We start from the raw sequence: 25,237 nt of genomic DNA on the forward strand, positions 1-25,237 counted from the left end.
TTCACCACCAGCACATGTTCTTTTGTTGTGGTTAGTAACATTTCCACATTTCCCACACCTCCTTTTTGTCTTCTCAACACGAGGTTCATCATAACTTCTTACCCTCTTGCTCTTGGGTCTTCCTGGTTTCCTACTGTGAGGAGGGTTCAAGATCTTCTTGTTCATGTTTGGCTGCAAGAACAAATGCACTTATATTAATGTAGTTGAGAATATAAATATGGCATATAGTTACAAATTTAAGAAGAAAAAGTACCTGGACCCATTCACTTTTATCATCTAGTGGTGCAAAAGTTGGTGCATATGTGGCCTTATAGTTCTCCACTGAATAGTAATCACTGCAGTACCTGCTCAAGCAGAGTATGTAAAGGTTAGTGCTAGATACATTTAAGGCCTAGAAATTGCATAAATAAGTTCTGAGACAAGGTACAGATTTAAAAAAAGAGAAATCTTACTTTCTCCATTGTGGTCTTATGCTATGCAATGCACTCACTGCATGCATACAGGGGAACCCCCTCAACTGCCACTGCAAACAAGAGCAAGTCTTGGCAAGTATGTTCACTGTGAACACAGAATTCTTTGGACTAGTCACCATATATAACTCTCCAGCCACACAAGGGTCAACACCATAGTCAGTCACAAATTCCAACATTTTCTTAATCAATGTAACAGCAGTAGGAACCAAATTACCATCTACCCATGATGCAGATTCAGTCCTCCTATTGTACCATGTACCCATCACTAAGTTAGCATACATTATTCCTATCATTATAATTGGTTTATTTCTCATCTTGTTGATCATATTGTTAAAAGACTCTGAAAAATTGTTGTTCATATGTTCACAACAGTGAATAGGGTTAAAAAAGGCCCTGGACCATGTAGCAGGATCTTCTCTACTGAGATAAGCACCAGCTGCAGCACTCTGTTTCACAATATTATCCAAATCGGGACCTCTCAATCTCAATGCTTCTCCAACAAGTCTTGAGCTCTCACGTGTGATTTTACGGTCGAACATTTCACACGCCTCCGCCAATTCACCATTAACGCCGATCCACCCCTCAGCAATTCCACGACACCTTGCGAGGCATGCGACAAACTTGTCATACTGCAGACCGGTAGTGGGTGGGGAATCCATGCTGGTGGAAGAAAATTGTTCCATCAGCTTGTCTTTCTACAAAACAAAACAGAAAAATATACATATAAATTAGACCAAAACTGTTTTGGAAACACATACTAATGTTTAACAGAGAAAACTTGTTTCAGATATTTTGAAAACGTTTTTAAATCTAAAACCCCTAATTCATGCATCACATATTTCTTTCAACCATACAAAATCAGTCATCAATCAAATTGTAGGGTTCAATAAGTGCACCACATTTCACAAAGTAGCAAATAAAATCTGCTTCAAGAAAATAAAAAGAAAAACAAAGATTTGGATTTTGAAAACGTCTTTAAAATCTAAAACTACTCAACCATATAAAATCAGTCATCAACAATAAACAATATCACTAAAATCTTCTTCAGAAAAAAAAATATATAAATAAAATAAAGGAAAGAAAAAAGAAAAACATAGAAAACTACCTCTTGAGCCAAAATCACATGATCCTTATCCCAATCTAGCAACTCAGTTGGAAAATCCATTTTTCCTCTATCCTCTTGATTTTAAAGAGCTTACACTTATTGGTAGACAAGGAAAGCCTAGAAGGGAAAAACAAAAGAAAAGAGATAAAGAAGAGGTTACAAGACTAGACTTGATATATATAGTATATATTATCTCTCTGTATCAAATGGTTGTTTTCTTACCAGGTTTGGATGAATCCTGTCTCAGTCTCAAAACATAGAAGCATGTGTGAGCCAGCATACTGAGGCATCTTAATTGATTTTTCATTATGTTAAATTCTCAATAGGATGGTATCCCTTTTCTCATTAATCTCAAACTATTTATATGTTATAATAGTCGGCATTGCCTTGACTCTCAAGGAATCCTTTTTCTAGAGTAACTCTGTTTACATAGATATCAAATCCTAACTATAGAAAGATATATTCTCCTAAGAGCAACTGCAGTGGTGCGATCAAAACCAAAGATCAAAGATCAAAAAAAAGACCAAAATTTGGGTTTAGTCCGTGTTGTGACGCAACGGTACATGATTAAAATTTCATCAGGCGGACTTTAAAAGTCCGCCCCATTTTTTTTTGTAAAATTTCATCAGGCGGACTTTAAAAGTCCGCCCCATTCTTTGTAACTTTCATCAGGCGGACTTTAAAAGTCCGCCTCATTCTTTTTTTTTTTATTTAATTAAAATTTCATCGGGCGTAATTTAAATCTCCGCCCGTTAACAAGCGTACTTTAAATTTACGCCCAGCAACAAGCGTACTTTAAATTTACGCCCGACTATATTAGAATTTGGGATTTGGTCGCGACCATATTTGGTCTGGAATTTGATCTTTGGTTGGGATTTGATCTTTACTCCGTCCCACTGTGTTACGATCTCATCCCAAATTTTTGGTTATACTCGCCCACTGTGGATGCTCTAATACCCTCCCTCAAGATGGAGCATGTAGATCCAGAATGCCATCTTGGACAAGAGAGAGTTAAATTGAGCTTTCTCCAAAGCTTTTGTGAAAATATCTGCTAATTGCACTGTTGTAGGAGTGTATGACGGAGATATGATCTTACTTGTTATTGCATCTCTGACAAGATGACAATCCACTTCAATATGTTTTGTTCTTTCACGAAACACTGGATTTTGTGTAATGTATAATGCTGACTGACTATCACAGTATAGATTCATTCCTTGAGTATGATGAACACCCAAATCACCAAGTAATTGTTTTAACCATTTTAACTCACATGTCACAGCTGCCATCGACCTATATTCTGCTTCTGCAGATGAACGAGATACTATATGCTGCTTCTTAGTTTTTCAAGACACGAGTGAGAAACCAAGAAGGACAAACCAACCAGTTAATGAACGCCTTGTCAATGGACAACTTTCCCAATCCGAATCACACCATCCTTTCAAATGGAAAGAACTATCAGAACGTAAAAGTATACCTTGGCCAGGATTTTTCTTCAAATATCTAACTACACGGAGTGCTGCTTCCCAATGTTCTACTCTGGGTTGTTCCATAAATTGGGACAATATATGCACAGAATATGAAAGATTTGGTCTCATCACTGACAAGTATATAAAACGACCCACTAATCGTCTATATTTATCTACATCCTCTACTAATTTGCCTTTTGCTAAAGCTAGAAGATGATTTGTTTCTAGTGGAAATTCTGCAGGCTTTGCTCCCAATAATCCAGTCTCCATAATAATGTCAAGAGCATACTTCCTCTGGCATATGTAAAATCCTTGTCTACTCCGTGCCACTTCTAGTCCAAGAAAATATTTCAACTTTCCAAGATCTTTCATTCTGAAACAATGACCCAAGTATTTCTTAAAATTATGAAGTTCAAGCAAATCATTGCCTGCTACAATTAAATAATCAACATAAACCAATACGTTAAGTTGCATCTTCCCTTTTGTCATTTTAAAAAGTGAATAATCTGAATATGACTGTGTAAATCCATAATTCTTCAAAGCTGACGATAACTTTGCAAACCAACATCGAGGTGCCTGCTTCAAGCCATACAACGATTTCTTCATTCTACATACCATATTAGGATTTCCCTTAGCAAACCATGGAGGTATCTTCATGTACACTTCTTCTTCCAAATCACCATGAAGAAATGCATTATGTACATCCATTTGATGCACTTCCCAGTTCTTAACCGCTGCAACTGCCAGAAAAGTTCGTACTGTCGTCATCTTTGCCACAGGAGTAAACGTCTCATTATAATCTAAACCCTCAACTTGATGATCAACAAAGATCACCAACCTTGCTTTCAAGCGTACCAGATTTCTATTTTCATCTCTCTTTTCTGTATAGATCCATTTGCTTCCTAATGCTTTCTTCCCAAGTGGCAACTCCACCAACTCCCATGTTCCTTGTTCTTCCAAGGCTCGGATTTCTCTATCCATAGTTGTTCACCAACATGGATGTTTCATAGCTTCTTTAAATCTCTTTGGCTCAATTGCTGCATTAATTGCCGCAAGATATTTTCTATGCACAGCGGAAAAACGATCACAATTAACATAATATGTTAAAGGATAAGGTGTACCTGAGGTAGATGATTGTGCAGATTGAGGAGAAGATGGACTGTTTTCTCGAATTTTATGCGTCACAAAACCTCTGAGTCTAGTCGAAGGAATCTTCTTACGATGTCCCTTACCCATCTCATTGATATTGTTATCTACCACTGTCTCTGTTGGTGCACTACATTCATTGTCATCACTAGAATCTGATATGATCTCTTGTTATTTCTTCTCTATCTGTTCTATTGGTCGTGAAGAGTTGTCCTGTATATCTTCACCACTTTCTGGAAGTTCAGTTACACTTCTAGGTAACGGTAACTCCTCCACATCCTCATCATCACTCCAACATGCTTCATTACTTGGTGTTGCATAATTTGGAAGTTGTTCATCTTTTATCTCAATATATGGGAACTGTAGCTCATAAAATCCACATCCCTGGACACTAAGAATTGGTGTGTGTCTAAATCATACACTTGCCATGCTTTTTTACCAAATGGATATCCAAGAAACACACATCTTCTTCCCCTGCTAGCAAATTTGTCACCTTTGCTATTTTGATTATGCACATAACACAAGCACCCAAACACATGCAACTGATCATATGGAGGCAATTTTCCAAACATAATCTCATATGGTGTCTTATTCCCAAGTAAAGGTGTCGGTGTTCTATTAATCAAGTAAGCTGCAGTTAATGCACAATCTCCCCAAAATTTTATTGGCAAGTTAGCTTGAAATCTTAATGCTCTCGCCACATTCATAATATGTTGATGTTTTCTCTCAACTCTTCCATTCTGTTGAGGTGTGCCAACATAAGATGTCTCAAATATTATATCATTAGACTTAAAATACTCACGCAAAGAATTAAATTCCGTTCCATTATCACTTCTAACACATTTGATTTCCTTGTCAAATTGACGTTTAATAAGATCAATAAAATTAAGAAACATTGATTCAACTTCTGTTTTAGTTTTCATCAAATAAATCCAAACACCTCTTGAAAAATCATCTACTATTGTCAAGAAGTAGTGAGCTCCACAAGACGATAGTGTCTTGTAAGGCCCCCATAAATTCAAATGAACCAATTCAAATAAACTACCAGCTTTATTCTGACTTAAAGGAAAACTACTTCTACGATGTTTTGCTCGTGGACAGATATCACAAGCTTTGTTGTTGTTCCTAAAAGAACCACTCACAATTGGTATTTTCTGCAACACTTTTTCTGAGGGATGTCCCATTCATTGATGCCATAGCTCGTATGAATCCCTACTAACTGCTAACACTTTAACTGGAGGAATACCACAGAAGAAATATAGTACATCTTGTCTCTCACCCACTCCAATCACCTTCCTCGTCCACTGGTCCTGTATAACACATAATTTTTTAGTGAACTGCACAACACAAAGAGACTCATCAATCATCTGAGTGACTGAGATCAAGTTACAATTTAATTGAGGCACATAAAGAACATTATCAAGCCTTAAACCACCAGGAAGAATAATGGTTCCAATTTTATCAGAGTTCGCTGTCTTTCCATATGGTAGACCAACTGAACAATTTCTAATTGTCTTCACTCCTATCATGTCATCTATATTGCATGTGACATGATTTGTTGCCCCTGTATCCACAATCCATGAGTCACGATTCTTCTTACCTTGTAATTGTATTTTCGATTTGTTTGAATTCAAAAATTCAAGTACTTGTTGAAGTTGAGTTGTTGTTACTCCAACTAATCCAGCTCCATTTGCAGGTCCTGCACTTGTATTTGACTGCTGATTGGCTGACATACTCAAGTTGTTGGCATGGAAAGGATTGGTGCTATTATTGCCTCTTCCACCTCTTCCATATGCAAAACCACCACGACCAGGATTATTTCTTCCACCACCCCTGTTACCTCTGCCAGATCCTCTACCAGAGACAAACCCTCCTCGTGGTCTATCTCCCCACCAGTAAGGGTATCCAATTAATTCAAAACATCCATCTTCTGTATGTCCATCTTGCTGACAGTGGTTACACACCTTTAAACTAGTAACAAAATTACTAGTATTTCCTTTTGGGAAAGGTTGAACCTTAAAAGCCATCACATTATCTTGTCCTTCTTTAGATAGTGAGACATCAACTATTCTCAAGCGCTCAGCATTCACTACAGCTTGGTATGCAGCATCAATTGTTGGCAATGGATCTCTTGCCAATAATTGTTCATGAATCGACCCATACATATTGTCTAAACCAATTAAGAAATAATGAAGATAATCTGCTTCTCTTAAAGTAGTGACTTGTGTTGCAATATCACAAGTACACAGACCACAACTACATTGTGGTGTCTTCATATAAGTGATCAACTTAGCCCATATTTTATTAAACCTTCCAAAGTACACAGCTACAGGTTCAGATTTTCCTTGCTTGCACTCACTGAGAGAAGATTTGAGTTGACAAGTTCTAGTTCCACTAAAAACACAAAATCTATTCTTCAAGTATGTCCAGAGAGTACTTGCGTCATCATAATCTCCCAGTGTTGATCGAATAGAAGAATCTAAGGTATTGGTAATCCATGAAACAATCATAGAATGTACATCACTCCATTCCTCCACCTGATCAACATCTCCAGTAGGTTTCTTCACAGTTCCATCAACAAAGCCAAACTTACGCTTTGCTTTCAAAGATCTTCCAATGGCTCTAGTCCATTCATCATAGTTAGTTCCCTTCAATATGATCGGGGTAATAATAATACCCGGACCATCACTTGATCCTAGGTGATAAATTGGATCTTTCTTCGTCATGTTTGATGATTGTGGATCATCATCTTTTGTCATCTCTCATAAAAATAGTTTTAGGGTTTCTGTTTTTTTTTTGGCCGAAAAGAAGTTTTAAAAGTTTAGGTTGAAACCAGGCTCTGAGGCCATGTTAAATTCTCAATAAGATCGTATCCCTTTTCTCATTAATCTCAAACTATTTATATGTTACAATAGTCGGCATTGCCTTGACTCTCAAGGAATCCTTTTTCTAGAATAACTCTGTTTACACAGATATCAAATCCTAACTATAGAAAGATATATTCTCCTAAGAGCATCCACAGTGGGCGAGTATAACCAAAAATTTGGGATGAGATCGTAACACAGTGGGACGGAGTAAAGATCAAATCCCAACCAAAGATCAAATTCCAGACCAAATATGGTCGCGACCAAATCCCAAATTCTAATATAGTCGGGCGTAAATTTAAAGTACGCTTGTTGCTGGGCGTAAATTTAAAGTACGCTTGTTAACGGGCGGAGATTTAAATTACGCCCGATGAAAATTCAAATTAAATAAAAAAGAAAAAGAATGAGGCGGACTTTTAAATTACGCCCGATGAAAGTTACCAAAAATGGGGCGGACTTTTAAAGTCCGCCTGATGAAATTTTAATGGGGCGGACTTTTAAAGTCCGCCTGATGAAATTTTACGAAAAAAAAATGGGGCGGACTTTTAAAGTCCGCCTGACGAAATTTTAATCATGTACCGTTGCGTCACAACACGGACTAAACCCAAAATTTGGTCTTTTTTTTTATCTTTGATCTTTGGTTTTGATCGCACCACTGCAGTTGCTCTAATACATTAACACCAGGTTCGGATACAGTAAGAAACGATGGGGTCTTAAACCCAAATGTTTCTCATCTATCTTTACAAAGCCTTTGATCAGTTCAACTTCAATCACTTCTTTCCTTGGCACAACCAAGTCTTCAGAGCATGTCAACACCAACAATGGTCTTCCCCTTTTATCAAAACTCTTTAAATATTCTTCATTAGTAACAGCCAGTGATACAAATCTACTGTATCTCAAGCTTGCTTCATCCCCGATTCCACATTGGACCATCATCTTTGCACGAAAACCTTCCATGGTAGAAGCAGAGAAAAGATATGAAGGAAATGTTAGAGAAAAAAAATGAATGGGGAGAGAAAATTAAGGAAAAGGGCTCTTCCAGTGAATCAATATGAGTTCTGTATAGAGATAGATATAGAGAGAGAGGGGGTGAGAAAAAAAAGAAAAGAGAGGGGGTGAGAAAAAAAAAAAAAAAAAAAAAAAAAAAAAAAAAAAAAAAAAAAGGGGTGAGAAGGATAGTGAAGACTCTCCTACGTAGGATTGACATTAAGACTGCTACAAGTAATGTCAGGCTCAGACAACATATCCCTATACGCATAGTTTTAATTATGATTGTTATTTTATTCTCACCTGTTTTTCGTTTTACCGAACTGTTTAGTTTATTAATTATATAATATTAGGTTGTGTTGGGAACCGAGCCTAGAAGTAGTGAACTCGGTTAAATATCTTAAACATTGTTAACTCTAATATTAAAATGGGATTATGAAAAAGTGAAAATAGAAAAGAATCAAATCTTTACTGTGCATTTTTCTGAAGGATCATGATGATTTGTCAGGTTTAGGTCACATATACCCTCATCTAGGTTGCTTTTAGTGCTTATGTGAGGGTACAAGGAGTCATTTTTATCAGTCAACAACTCCTTTTTATTTTGTTGCAACAGATTAATGGAGGAGCTGTAGGTTGGTGGTAATAAAGATAGCCATTTTGGGTGCAATGCCAAAACTCATTTACCAAAGTGCATTCAAATATACAGCTTTCTTTTCAGCCTTTTCATCTGTAGCACAAGCAAAGTGGTAGGCACCCTTAAAGCTAGCTTTTGGAATAATATTTGGGGATGAGCAAAATGAAGATGGGATCATTGATCCACCAGCAGCATTACCAAGATGGGTGAGTCAGATGATACCTTGGAAGACGCAAAAGAAAAAGCAAATAAAAAATATTGCAAGGAAAAAACAATAGAGAAAAACTAGAAGTTACTCTTTGAGTGAATCAGAACCGTTGATGCAAGGAGGAGGAGAAGTAAGCCAACTGCTAAAATGTGACGTTACCAACTTACCATATTTTCTGATAAATTCAAACTCAACTTACTTAACAAATTGCCAGAAAGACTGCGGAATATAATCTCTGATGCGACACTTGACAGTGTTAGTATTGTCCAGAATATTGCTGCGCATCACCTTTTATAATAAATAACCCTACAGATCTTATTGTTGCCAGCAAAATTTACAATCTCTAGCAAGAAAAGCACAGCTTCGGCTTCCAGGGGTAGAGCTCACGATACACACTTCAGTAAGTCCCTAACAATTATCCCACTCGCATCCCATCCACATTGACCTTTAACTTAATCACATCCGGTGGTCTTCGATGGTCCTCATTAGATATAATCTCAGACTCACTCAATTTGATCCTCCAGACTCTGCAAATTTGATCCTCCAGTCTCTACAACCTAGTGAAGCAAAACAAATCTTAACAAAAGGAGACGCCTGCCGTGATGATTGGAGAAATTTTTCATATGATGGGTTTTTGGTATGATCGCGAATTTTTAGAGTAATTATTTGGTAATCGATCTTCTTTTGCAAATAATATCATGGATTGCAATTGGTTTACTTTCGCGATTTAACAAGTCCTACAACAACATTCCAAGTTTATGCCTTTAACAAGTTCCCAAAGCATTATTGCACAATATGCACTCAAGTTTATGCCCTCCTACACTATTCTCCACATAAACATTAGAACCTTAGGATCAATGTCAGCAACTTTCCAGAATTTCTTCCAAAGGATGCAGTCGACTTGAGACTGGGAATAGGAAGGTTAATTACTTCTTTTCATCTTCTGGAAGGATTTTGTAGAAAAGTTTAAATTAGGATGGTGGAGCCACATAATGTGTGCTTGATCTGGTTTTCGGAGTTTGGATGTCGATACTCGTAATCTTCTCTGCAATATCAGGTGGAACTAGCTTATTTATAAGCTCTGGGTTCCATCTATTCAACTTTTGCACCATAAGATCACTGACGCTTGAGACCACTTGACAAATATGTTTCGAGATAAAATGACTTTGTTCACCAGTGGCAGTCAACCAAGGATCACCCCGTATCTTAATATTCTGGCAAATCTGGCTATCGCCAACAGCCAGGCAGCAACCAATTTTCATATAATCTCTACATTTGATCATGCAGTCCAAGCTGAGGAGCACCTTGTAGTTTTTACAGATCCCGAAAGAGTTATGTCTTGTATACTTGGCTCTCATTAGTTGGCACCAGAGTTTGTTGGGATTGTCCATGAAGTACCATCTAATATTTGCAAACATTTGATGCCTAAATTATCCTTATCATTGTTCAACTTATCCCATTTAATAAAGTGTATTTTTGAAGAATTTTTGGAATGACCCCACAAGAAATTCCTCAAAATTCTATCAAGCTTATTGACACCCCCTTTGGGAATAAGAGAAGTTGCCATATCGTAAGGTGGAATGAGCCCAATAACATCTTTTATAAGAATCAGAATAGTTGTACTTTCTTCTTCACCCTGCCATTTTGGACTCAAGAAAATCATAAGAATTGACTCTGTGAGCAGGCTTGAGAAGCTGAAATCCCAAAGATACAAAGGAAAAATAGTTAGCTGCTATCAATCACGACAACCCAATTACATACTGAAGTATTCAGAGAGAAGCCATCGGATAGTTTTGTATGAAGGGACCAATTGAAAATAGTGAACTTAACAGAAAAATTATTAGTTGACCGTCTCCTTGCTTTTCCTCCGCTGTCAGAGACCCGAAAACTGTTTGGAAAATAGTCTGCAGCTTTAGAGACTCTTTGCGGTGTAAGAACAAATTACTATTTTTTCCAGTTTCAGTACCACAAAAAACTACTGTATGTTCTTATTTGATCAAGTGTTCCAATATCCCTCTTTAGTCTGGAGATTGATTGTAGCATATAAGAACTTTTAGATCTTTGCAGCAACAAGTTTAAGTATCAGTGACTAGTCTGATCAGTGTCCATCGTTCACATGAACTATCTTATAGTGAAGGACTGTTCAAGGGATATGAAAACAAATGATATACCGGAACTGGATTTCAGAATTGAGCAACTACTGGTACCAGTTTTCAGATTCAACAAAATGCAGTTTAAGCAAGGGGACACACATATGGCTTTGTTACTTGGTCTACGACGATCATAAAATTTGAAAATGTGCCTACTCGACAAAATTTAACATACTTGAGGTTAGATGTTTTCAGGCAAGGTAACCGACCATTTTGAGCTCAGAAATGTGCAATTGATAATGTTTTTAAACCGTAGGTAACCACTAATCTCAACCGGTTTAGCGAGCTCAACATCAATATGTGTTTTGTAACAAAAATGCCATGCTAATTCTACTGTTGCTAAGCTTTGAATTTATAGTGAATTCTAACTCATAGGAGGAAAAAATATGTCATAAAGATACTAAAGGAATCTCGCATTAGGAGTAGAGGCGTAAATATCTTCAAAAAATGGCAGCATCATCTGGAATAACCACATGGCATTTGCACCCATAAGCAGGAGCCACAGTTGCAAGACTGCCAGCAGAGCCCTCAGTAAGCTCTCCAGAATCAAGAGCCCTGTAACAGAAATTCAAACTTGCGAAGCTAAAATTACAGAATTGTGCCTTCAAAAACAAAATAGAACAAAGCTTTGAGAGTCGGTTTGTATCCACCGCCAATAACATTCTCATGCAGTAATGAAGATTAACTTTAGCTTTCCATCCAAATATGCAAAACAAACCTCTGGTCCACAAAACTTTAGCTTTCAATCTAAAGGTAGTCGAATTTCAAGCAAGGGGCAGGTTTGAAGAGTTACATTCAAAATTTAACCTTTTTGATCAAAATTGAGAAAGAATAAGATAGTAACTACTGAAAATTTAAAATGGGGTTCAAGCAAAGTTAAGAATTTTTACTTGGCAACCATTTGCTTCAGAAAAGAAAGACTGTTGATTCTGATTTCTTCTTCTTCGATGATAAGATTTTTCTGAATGAATGTAAAAAGAAAGTGAGATTCGCGGCCTTTGCGTTGATACAGTTGAACTCAGTAAGCTACAGCACACCTCAAAACTTCTAAACTAAGTTACCATCAAATCAGTAGAAGTCTAATGTGCCAGAAATGTTGAAAGGTGGATTTACACTAATGCGAATTGCCTTGCCCTCTGAAACCAGTTGAGTTAATGTGTTTGCTTCGTTGGGAGATACTCCTGGTGCAGTCCATATGGTAACGTGGGGCCATTCATTTTTCGAACTTATCTTCTCACCATCAACTGTCCCTAAACAGGCCTCTAATGCAGCAGATTTCTCCGAAAAGAGAAGGGATGTAAGATCTACCGGTACATCTCGATTGAGGTACATGCTATAATTAGTGACAGCTGCAACGCCGTGGCTTCCCCTGTGCGCAAGAGTTACATGAGCTTTCGTAACGCAGCTCACCAAATCCTTGTCCTTGAGGAAACCTTTAATTCTAGGATCCTTCTCACACAACTATTTCAATCAGAGGCAGGAAAGGATCGGTAGAGTTGTAACCATTATGAGTGATAACTGGCTGTAGCAAAGACAAGCCATAGCTCTGTCAAGACAGACTTCAAAAACAGGTAAATAAGGAAAAAGAATTTACCCCATTTAGGAAGGTCCCGACTTCTGCGACTGGAAGAGTGACCGCAGCAAAAATAATTATTGTTCTCAACCGCGGCTTCCCTGTAATAGGTGGTTTAGATTCGCCTTTTGCAACAACTTTTAGTTGCTCCAACACTTGTTTGACCACATAATCAAACTGAACCTGGAGTATAGGCACATCAAAAGATACAAAATTATTTTCTTTCTTTTGGTAATAGTTTTGTTTTCGTGTCTGCTTATACTAGGTGTCACATGTTCAAACTATCCAAATGCAACAGCCAACCTTGACAATGGCACTATGCTCCATAGCACAGTTCAGCCAACTCGCCCTTAGCCAATTTCTTAACATCTTGGCTAAAACTCTATTCAACCCATACTAAATAGAGGTTCTGCTCACAAATCTTTCAATCCTTCCAAACAGTACACACACTCCGCTTGATGCATAAAACAATAAACCAAAACAAAGGGACAAATGCACCAACAGAACTTAGCTTTAATCTTGGCCGAAGCCTTATTATTACTGCACACTTAGGGTTACACAACTCTTCTTGTTCCGGGCATCCAACCCATCACAAGATCAGGCTTATATAGCCTTACAAAAAGCTATAGACAAGTAACTGACTTGCAGATATGGATTTACTTTACACAAGGCAGTTGGCCAACCGTGCCAACTTGCCCAACTACTCTCCTAAAGCCAAACAGGCAGTTCCCAGCCTTAGAAATGCGTAAAGCAAACACTTAGGAGCAAAAAGCAGATGAAGCAAGTAAGAAAAATAAACAAATATGTGGGAAACTACTGTGAACTATCCATCGGAAAAGAAACAATATAAAAGGCCAACCGGGAAGAAGAAAATGAATTAAATGAGTTCAAGAAAGAGGTTAGCTATATGATAACCGAATTTAATTATGATACTTTTTACATCAGTCATCTCACACATCTTCAATTCAAACTCCATCTTTAATTAGAGGGTTATGTTTGCCGACGCATAGTTATGTTCGGTATATGATAGTTGTGGACAAGGTTTTCTAAGGGGAAAGTCTGTAGAGAAATTTAAGCTGATGCTACGGTGAGCAAATGGGTGTTTGAAAACAGAAACACAACTATAAATTTTACTTAATAGGAGGATTTGATTTGATTATCCAGTATAATTTCTTACAGATTTCGTGCTAGATCTATCTCAGACTTCTTTAAGATTCAATCAAATTATGTAGTGGCACTACAGATCCTTGATTCCTTATCTTTCAAATATGAGGTATGCTTCTGATCCTTTACTGACTGACACATTTGTTTAAAAAATATGTTGTGTGGTATCTATAGGTGATGAGACTCTTACTTCGCACTAGCCTTGCTGCACCATGATAGCTTTCTCCAGCCAAAGTACGGCCATCATCGCTGTGCATCATTCCTCAATGACGCAAGTGTGCTTATGCAAGTCTTGCTTGCATCCCTGCATACCACATGCATACAGGTTATGTGAAAAACTCATTTGGCACCTCTTGATGCTATTCTCGCATCTTTGGGCATGTCCAAACCCTGTTTGGCCCATGCCTTGGCCTAGTTGCAAATCGTATTTCTGTCCTATGCCATGTTGCCAATAATGCACCACTGTTGCGCATTATTCCTAGGCCGCTGACCGACCGGTCATACCTGGGTAGAAGGAGTCAGCATCTAGTTAGAAGGAGTCAGCATCTAGTTAGAATATACCTAACTAACAGCTATTTATCGAATCTCTACTTCCAAGCTTTACGATATGAAGGACACTGGGATTCCAAACTGCCAATTTCTGGCAGAACTAATGCGTATCTATAGTGAAAAGAACTGAAGCGGAAAAGCAATAGTACTTACCTGAATAGCATTGAGAGAGTCCGCATTAGCAAGTAAAACCTGATGCAGCCGTATTTCCCAATTCGCCCAGACCTTGTATGACCCTTTGCTGGACTCCAATCTAACATACAAAGTTTGACAACAAAGCAGTAAGAAACTAAGAAATTTCATGAATCAATAAGTGAACACTTAGAATTTCTGAGATGGATCTTTCAAGACAATCATTACATCAAGTAGTTCAATTAGCAGTTCATTCAATTCCTGTCCTCACTCTCAGCTGAGAAATATTATATGTCGAAAACCATAATCTACATATTACACAATTGTAAACTATTATTTGATTTTAACATGCACTTTATTATGACTAATGAGATTCTTCACTTCCAAGGGACAAGTTTTGAGAAATATCCAAAGAAGATGTCGAATAATCATGTTAGTTTTCTGGCATCCAGATGTTAGGATGTGAAAATAGATCATATGTTTGTTTACAATACCTAGATTTCACTGTACACATATATAAAACATAAGCCTCCTGGTCTTGAGAGGAAATTCCAAATACAAGAAGTTGGTCATCTATATAGACACAGGGTAGTTCTGATTCTAATTATACATAAAACATAAGCCTCCTGGCCTTGAGAGGAAATTCCAAATACAAGAAGTTGGTCATCTACATAGACTACCTTCCATGTTTGTTCCTGTGAAGCTCGAAAAGACATATTCCCTCATCTAGTATAGACTTCACAGGATCAGGTAGAGGACTCCTACACATGTAATACCAAAAGCCACCGATCAGGAGAGAAATAATAAGATATGAAAGTCAACAACCTAAAGGATTGAACATGAAATACCTGTCAGGATTGAGTAATGGTATTTTAACAAGAGCGCCGAAACGCTCAATCAGCTCACTCTCAAACTCACTGCGGTTCTGGAAATGGGGGAAAATGAATGACAAAGTTAACAATGTTGTTAAGAGTTCGTCAGAACAACAACCAATATTTTAATAACAACCGAACAAAGATTACCTTTCCGTCATAGAGATGGTAAAACATCAGCAGGACATAACCAACACATGGAGACGTCTTGTCCAGAAGTCCCTTCATAATGTATAGAGCAGATAGAAATCATGCATTAGAAATCAACCCACGTTTATCGCCTTGTAAAAGTGGGCAAAAGACAAGGAGAGAGATGAATACAGGGTGATTTTCTCATTGAAGCACACGAAAGATGAAAACAGCTAAAGCATCAAGAGTGCATGGATTTGAATCAGTTCTTGAAAATCGAAAATATACATTTCATACATCATTTAACTCATCTGAGAAGGGGACTACTATGATCTGTTAATAAGTTAAGATGGAAGTAGAAATTTAAAGGAGAGTTAAGAACCTTCAGAATCAGGAACAACTGGAACTGCAGAAGCTCTTGTGCTTCTGCACATATCTTTAATCTGCGACATTAGAACATTTCAATTAAAAGTTACTCAAATTGAAAATAGAAGGAAAATAGAAGATACGTCTAGCTAGAGCCTTTCAGTGCCCATTAACAAAGAATAACAGGAAACCAAAGCTTTACCTGTCTCCATACTTCTTCATTTGGTGCATTTTTATCAGCGAGAGTTATAGTGTATGGTTTCTTCCTGCGTTCATTAGCAACCATCTGCCAATATTTTCCTGCATCTATATCATAAAAGATTATCACCTTATGCTTACTAAAGAATGGGAACTAATGCACCACACACTTGGCTTCGTCATAGCATACTTCAACTTAATCTGATCAAGATGCTTCAGTGTTCATCCTACAGCGTTCCTTCACCACTTCTGAAGAACTATTGCATTGTATTAGAGAAATCAATACCACACACCTTTGATAAGATCCCCCATGAGGCTATGTACTGGACGGTCATCACCAAGTCCACCAGAAGCATTTAATATTTCCTTGCACAGTGCAGATTTGGCACAGCCTGGTATTCCTGAAATGAGAATTAACATTGATTTCAGAACCTATCCTAAATGTTCAACATCTACAGGCCAATGAATACGAATGTCAGTAGTATCTAGTCCACCAATCAAGAATTCAAGGGGATTATTTACCAGGGAAAAATACAATCAGACCCTCGTCTTTTCGAACTGAATCCATTACAGTACGAGTAGGACTTGAAGTTGTTGCTTCATCCCTGCCTGATTCAACAATTGCCAGGAAATCGTCAGACCTTACTAAATTCACAGCAGATCCTATAAGCATCTGATTATGTGGACTGCGTCTTGCATATTGCTCATGGAAAGGATCAGCCTCAGTGAGATATATGGAAGATGATAACTGCTTGTTTCCACACTTCCTTCTTATATATGAAGCCCTGAATGTTTTTTGGGAATTCAGTTCACATGTAATCAGCCAATGTAACGAGAAACAGAAAGGAACGAAAAAAGAAAGAAGCGAAGTGCAAATGAAACACTATGTACCACTCATCTAGCATCTTGCTGAGTTCCTTTTGCTTCTGAGAAGATGTACTCCATATTTTCATTTTCCTGACGATCCAAAACCAGTATTAAGTATTTAAACGGATAATAGATGGACAAGACTTTACAATATAAATAATAAGAATTGATAATCTGATATTATTAACAACTTGATAGTATAATCCCGGTTCAGCTAAACTGAAGACTATCAAATTTAATCTCAAGGAGCCAACATGTGATGGTGCTAAGTGAAGTTTATGTCCCTAACATCACAATGGAACTCCTACATTTGATTCAAAGAGATTTTAAGTCGGCAGTTACTTTCCAATGTCAGCAACTGATCCAAAGACGAATGGGCTTTTGGAAACTGATATTACAAACTAACCTCAGATAATAAGTCCTGTAAGCTGCGGGACCATCTTTGAAAAGAATTGAAACCCATTTCGAATCAAAAAAGTACGTATCTGTCCAAAACCCCAACAAACACCGACATTCAAAACTTTTAGTGGCATTTCGAAGTATATACCAATATATGGAGATTCCAGAAAAGCATATGCAAGCAGTCACAAGAATATCTAATTGCATTAAATTTACATGCCCGTTCACTTCAAACAGGGAGATTCCAGAAAAGCACATGCAAGCAGTCACAGCGACTATGTGACTATCTAATTGCATTAAATTTACATGCGAGTTTCTAATTCTTATGAACCAAGACAATTTTAGAGCTTAAAGATGCCATGAAAACACTCAGACATAAAAACACAAGCAATTGTAATTTCACGTGTGCAACATTAGGACTGAGTAACCCTTCATATACCTTATTTGATCTGAACATTGTTACAAACTTATGCTTGAAGCATATGTTCCAATTAAAAATGTGACAATTTCAATATACAAAAGGAACAAGTCAAAAGACCAAAATCCAAGGGATATTTTTTCTTCGGAGATGAACTTTCCAAAAATGCATTGCAACGGATCACTACCAGTAATTGCATACCTTATATGTGAGGAATTTCAATTTGATCATCAGATTAGCATTTTCATCAGCTAAACCATCTGCTCCTGATGTACTTGTCTCGGAGCTACCATTTGCGTTCTTTGACTGCACATTGTTGTCTTCTGCAGCTTTGTCCTTGCTCACTTTGAACAAGTTTATGTCAACAAAAAATCCTAGATAGAGAAAGGAACCTCAGTGAAAGACAAATCATAACTAGTGGAACTACAAATGTACTGACCTAACATGCCTTAACACAGAAATATAATCTTCACCAAACTTGTGAAACAACAAGCAACAACCACGTATTTACAAAACTGAATTAACTAATAAACAAATCATACATCTCGCATACGATGGCCAACATAAATCCAATTATGATTATCAACAAAATTCCTTCAATCTAGAAAAGCAGTCCTTGTAACAATATCTAGCAATAAAATAGTAAACTCAGGATGGACGATATTTACCTCTATACAATGGCCACAGGCCTGGATTATGCCTGAAATGAAATACACCTTTGTCATCCAAGAGAACAAACATAAAGATAGGTTATATACACAACTATGGAAAGAACAGTCCATAGATCAGCTACATAAATGTGAGTTTAGGCAGACCTCATTTCCTTCTGGTACTGCCTGAAAGCTGAATCTCTACATACATGGATAACCATCTTAAAATGTACGTTATTTGCTGCAAGAGAGGTTATCTTATGGAAGTTATAGTAACATTTAAGAGCAGCTGGAAACCATTTTCCACTTATCCAACGAACAACTTCCTGTAGCAATTACCAAAAAAAAGGAGATATATTACTACAGGATACACCAAGAAGCTAACTACCAAAAATGGTACAACTCTTGGCATTTGCTTGGCAAAAAGAAACAAAAATGTGAGATTAAAAAAAATAATAAAAAAACTAAAGGATACACCAAGAAGCTAGCTACCAAAAATGGTACAACTCTTGGTATTTGCTTGGCAATAAGAAACAACAACTGGTGAGATATTAATTGGTCATGTCCTGGTCACTCAAAAAATAGTGCATTTGAAACTTGGAACAAGCATATGACCTCGGAGGTCAGATTATACCAAGGTGACAACTTGCAGATGTATACCTCTTTGGGGAAGACATACAGTGGTTCTCCTAGAAAGAAAAAGGAGACTCTATTTTATCGACTTACAAATGATAGTTGGCGTTAGCCTCACCTGCAACTTAGTTGTGGCATAATCAGTTGGAACTGCATGTAGGAATTTCGAAACAACAGAGCGGTCAGCATTTCTCAAGTGAGCATCTCCGCTTCCATTTCCAAACAAGTCCACTAAGTCGGGGCAGAAGGAGCTTCCAACACTCTGGAGGAGTGCTTTTATTTGCTGTAAGAAAAACAAGCCAGTTGATTAACCAAACATAAATAGGAAATGCAGGGAAGCCGCAAATAAAGGTATAATTAGGCGGAAATGCAGGGAAGCCGAGGAACAGACTCTGGAACAGGAACATAATGCGAACAGTTTTGTACTTTCAGCTTGCTATAATCTTCCCATATATAACATGTATATCAGACCTTGAGGTTTACCACAAACTTGTACTTCTGATGAAAACCTAAATTTACTTCCCAATTACAAACTGAAGAGGCCAAGCTAAAAACAGGTTAGGTATATACATCTAACAAAGATAGATCTCATGAAATGTATAGAAAAATCAAAGAGACAAGTGAAATCAATATGACTTGTAAATGAAATTAGTATTCCTATAAGCTATGTACAAACCTCCTTCAGAGGGATGGGGAAATTCCTTCAGAACTTTCTCCATGTGTTTCGAGCTCTCATGGCTCACCATTCAGGAAACCAGACCTTTTAAGATTTCACCTTGTACTTGTACATGGTCTTTTGACGCTGCATATGGAGTTAAAGCTTATAGATATTAGGAAACAACTAGAAAAGACAAATTCCCAACTCACAGTGACAACATCTCATACAAAGTAATGTGTCAAGGAATAAAGGTAATAGTTATAGAACATCTCCCATTGCTCAAGAAAAGCTGAGAGCTAATAGTAGATGATGCTATGGAAGTAAAATAGCTACAGAAACTTAACATGGTACAGATATAACGGCGACTTCATCGAGGGCCTTGCATACAGGCGTAGTGGTTCCTTCTTCACACAAGGCATCATAGGCAGCAAAAAATGAAGAGACTGACTTCCTTCAATAACAACAACATACACAAAAAATATCATGATGTATTATCTGCTTATAACACTACTTCTAGAAAATGAAGAGACTGCCTTAAATAACAAGAACGTACACAAAATCTATCATGTTTTATCTGCAAATAACACTACTGCTAGAAAATAAAATATGAGTCACTTAATGGCAACATGCTTATTGACCTTACTGTCCATCATTGTTTAGTTATTTCATTTTTCTAGCGACACTACGCAAATAAAGGACCTTCACTTTGTTGAAAACAACCAAACATGATTTGTAGTCAAGCGCCATTTCCTACAAAATGCAATTATTTCTGGAGTGGAATAGAACTTCGGCATTCCATTGCCAAACTCTGTGACTGCAGTCACTACAACTGCATACAAGCAAAGGTTTTCCATGAGCATCAAGATGGTAACAAGAAATACAACATCATGTAACCATCACCCATTAAGACCATTAGATGGAGATCTCGCAAACATACGGAAGAAATGAGGATTACAAAACTTAGGTCCATGCATCAGTCGCCCAAAAGTAGGAAGACTACATGTAATTTAGATTTTAATTCAGAAAAGATAGATAAAACTGATTGATACCATAATCTTCTAAAAGACGCTGGCCATGATCTCCTAGAACAGCAGTAACCAGCTCCATTGATATACACATGATTTCTCTGAAAACATCAGCCAGCAAGTCACATGACAGTTTTGACAAAGTTAAACATAGACCGAAATCTTTAAAGGTCATTATTCATGCCCTTTTTTGAATAATTCTATGCATCTTACCTCAAGAAAGTCGTATAACTCTTCTTGCTTCTTAAAGGCTTCGGTACCCCATGCCTCACGAAACGTCCTCCCAAGAACAAAAACACCAACAGTAGTACATCTGCATTAATAACATTATATGCAAGTTCAACCTTCATATTGGTATATCTGGCGAAAATTTAGTGGAGAAAGAGAGGTAATAGCAGAAATACAAATGAGGAATGATGACCAAAATTCAAACTTAAAATTTAACGAAGTAATGAGGTAGAAAAATATATCTAGAATTCTAATCGTACATGAAAAGAGATCCAGAGTGTTTAAGTGAGACCTGTAGAAAGTAGTTAACCGATGTCATTTCATGAAAATAATTAGATAGACAAAGCAATCTACACATCGAACAGAATAATAGAAGTATACCTCCAAAGATGCCAAGCCTTTAGAGACCATTTCTATCATTCTTGTTCTAACCTGTGGATAAAGAAAATGTAGCAATGAATAATGTTTTTTTTTTTGATAAGTCAAAATTGTATTAATGAAAATCAATATTTACAACAAAAGTTTACAAGAAAAGAGGTCAGAAAAACCCCAAAAACTTGCAAACTAATTGAATGTATAATAAATTACATTTGGGAATTCAACTGAATTTAAAAAAATAGGCCTTCCTTCATAGTGCATTCCTACACCATTATCAAGAAGACAACCCTTTTTAGGCATGTTGTCTGCTGCAAAATTCGCCTCCCTGTAGGTATGAACAAACCTAACAGCCTCATAATTTCCAACAATTGTTATCCATCTTTGCCTTGCAAACCAAGGTAAATTAGTGTTTCTCAAAGCTTCAAACACACTATAGGAATCAGAACGAATACAGGCTTTTCTTATACCCCATCTAGTAGCCCATTCAAGACCAATAATAACTCCATACAGCTCTGCCAGAAAATTTGTAGTTATTCCAAGGCCAATCGACATCGCACCAAGCACATTACAAGCCGCACTCTGGCCACGACACCCGCACCAGCTCTTCCTGGGTTACCTCTTGCCGCTCCATCACAACATAGGAGGATCTCATCTTCATTCGGAGGTTGCCAAAAACACTCTACCGGATGATGTTGTTTAATACTTCTATACCGAACTCTAAAATAATCAAGTATGACAACGTCTTCAGCACTATTCTTCATGTGGCCATGAAGTCTAACTGAATAGTCTTGAATTAGCTTAAGAACGCGCTTGTAGAAAATACTCCAGTTAGGCTTCTAGCAATGAATAATGTCCTGCAAAAAAATACCACACCTAGAAATCCATGCCATGCTTAAATGTAATATTTACTTATTTCTCAACGAAGAACTATATCAAGAGAGTAGGCAGTACAGTACATTCCAATACATGTGTGGCCACTAAAAATTATAAACCAAAGACAAATAATTTACCTCTTGATCTGATTTCTCATTCTCAAATTTAGGATAAAAAGTCGCCTTGATCTTAGCATTAGAATAAGAGTATCTGTAACAAAATCTTCTGCTAGTGAACCGCTAACTACTTTACTCGAACCAGCACTATTTTTTTCAGCTGAAGCAGCTCCATTCAAAGCATTAATTCCACTAACAGTTCCATAATGTTTAGGCTTCCATACGGTTTTCTCGCCCTGGACGGGACTCGGTTCTTTTGAAGGGACGCTACCAAACTGGACCGTTGAAGCTACATTTTGCACTCGTTTTTTCAGTTCACCAATACTTAATCCAGTTAACTTGTTGTTTTTACCTTGATCCGCAGCTGAATTCGCTGAACCCACAGAATCTGCAACTGAAGAAGAATCTCTATATTTTGAACTCTCTTTCCATACTTGATGACCTCCTTTATTTCCAGTTTTTCCCTAAACAATAACAACAACCAATTGTTATATATATAGCAGGCATGAGACCTAAACAATTACATGCAAAGACATATGAGAGTTGACTCCATTTTACAGTCTACTAGAGCGACAGTTTGTAACTCAAGTGCTAAGTTGTTAAGTGAGCCATGAATTGTTAGGAGTAAAATGACAAACTAAAGATAATTATGAAAAGAAATATGCCTCTTCAAGAAGAAAAAAAGTTTTAAATGTACTGAAGTAAGCCTGAGTCACTGAAATTAGGTGAAGTTATGAAACCTTTTTGTACTTTTGAGGTAAAACTACAATCCCTAATTGATTAAAACAATCCAAAGATTGATTAAGCTATACACAATTTGAATACTGATGATTCTAAACAAAATTTAAAGACTGATGAAACTAGGTTTACCTTACGATTAGGCATTGTTGACTCAGATATTAAATCAGTTAACCTAAATGTAGGACGAAATTTGTGAGAAGGATGAAGTAGGAAGAAATTCTTTGGTTTTGGAGAAGAAGATAAAGAAGAGAAATTGAGTATATGTTATATGTAGACAAGATGTTTTTCTATGTGATCACCAGGAAAGTTTCTCCATGGCGGTGAGAATCAAACAAACATACAAAAAATGGCAGTCAGAAATCAGAATCAGCTCTAAACGACAGATGATCACAAATTCTTTTGATTACATACACTTTATGGATTTTCGCTGCACTTTTTTCTTTTCGTTTGTTTAATAATTTCTCCAAACCTAGGTTAGGTTGACTGTGTTAAACTTAAAAATAAGCGAGATGAAACTGGATGATGCATTTGATGTAAATTAAAAATAACAAAAAGTGTTTGAAAATAGGTAGGATAAAACTGTTTACATCCTCGCTATTTTTACATTCTCGTCCATTTAAACAGTATCAAATTTTACATGTCTTTTTCATCCAGGAATTGTTGTTTTTGGTCTTTTTAACCAATTTTGTGTAAAATAAATCCTTCGTCTAGTAAAAGTAACTTTTCCGATAATAGTATGGGTAACCTGGTCCATGAAATGATTAGATGGTCCAAAACTTTTTTTTTCGAAGAGAAAAAGTTTATATTAAGAAGAAAAGGCCAAGCCAATTACAAGAAAATTGTCAAAATGACAAAGTTACATATGCAGGACAAGTTCCAAATTTTGCAGAATTTGAGAACTGTCAATGAAACGGAAGGTATCCAGCTCACAGCTCCAAAGGATAACTGTTTGTTTAATGTAGAGAAGTAACTCATAATTGCATTTGTGTCTTCCTCCAAAAACCCTATTGTTTCTCGCCTTCCAAATATTCCAAATAATGGCATAATGTATGATCTTCCAGACTTCTTTACATCTACCTGATAACACATTCCCTCTCCAGGCTTCAAAAAGCTGCAAAAATGTAGCTGGAATCAACCATGCTATGTGGAAAGCCTTGATGAAATGATCCCAAATCTCAAAGGATGTATTACAATGTAAAAATAGATGGTCAGCTGTTTCATCCACCTGATTACACATTCCACGTAAACTGTTTTCAATGATCATTCCCTGCGTCTGAGAACATCTCTAATAGGAAAAGAATTATTAAAAACTGCCCAGATCATAAAGCTAGCTTTTGCAGGTATTGATTTCTGAAAACACAATCTTCTTCATTCCCAGCCAGAATAGTATAACAAGCTTTTGTGGAAAAGATGTCCATAACCTCCACTTCATCTTCTTCTTCTGTAAGGACTGTGACATTCCTTAAATCCCTTCTTAGTAAATCCCAGTCAAGTTGCTCATTTGCATTCAAACTAGAATTGAAATGCCCAAGCCATCTACCCTCCTGTATCATGTCAGCAACTGAAGCATGCTTTTTTTTTGCAGGCATTGAAAGCAGCGGGAAATAAGTCCTTCAAACAGCCAGCATCTAGCCATTTATCATACCAAAATCGTACTCCTTTGCCATTCCTTATCTTGAAGGTAGTAAAGTTTGAATTTCAGGTACCAATCTTGATATATTCTTCCATAAGCTTCTACATTGAGAGTTGCTGTCCTCAACAGGAAGTAAAAGCTGCTCATCAGACTTCATTTTTTGTTGAGCAATCCTTCTCCATAATGCATTCTTCTGTCTAGTGTACCTCCATATCCATTTCACCAGCATAGCCTTGTTTGCCAGTCTTAAACTTTTCACACCCAATCCTCCACCTTGTTTAGTTTTACAAACCTTAGGCCATCCAACCCACACCATTTTTCTTTTTTCTGGGGTAGAACTCCATAGGAAGTTTCTCATTAAAGTCACCACCTTCTTTTCTACACAAACAGGCAAGTTAAATAGAAAGAGGTAATAAACAGGCAAGCAAGAGAGACAGTGTTTTATAAGAACTAAGCTCCCTGCTTTGTTCAAGTATTTTCTCTTCCATATTGCTAGTTTCTTCTCCATCTTCTCCAACACTGAGTCCTATATTGATATACACCTTGAAACAACACCAATAGGAAGTCCGAGATGGTCCAAAACTTAGTAACTGTGTGTACAT

The 25,237-nt window shown here is 37.0% G+C and overlaps 1 pseudogene; it reads right to left on the reverse strand.

Annotated features, from left to right (window-relative positions):
* Positions 1–11,865: 11,865 nt before the first annotated feature.
* LOC113315346 lies at positions 11,866–23,454 on the reverse strand (annotated as a pseudogene).
* Positions 23,455–25,237: the final 1,783 nt, after the last annotated feature.

The sequence above is a fragment of the Papaver somniferum genome, chromosome 10 (genome assembly GCF_003573695.1).
Source record: "Papaver somniferum cultivar HN1 chromosome 10, ASM357369v1, whole genome shotgun sequence".
In the NCBI taxonomy this organism is placed as follows: Eukaryota; Viridiplantae; Streptophyta; class Magnoliopsida; order Ranunculales; family Papaveraceae; genus Papaver; species Papaver somniferum.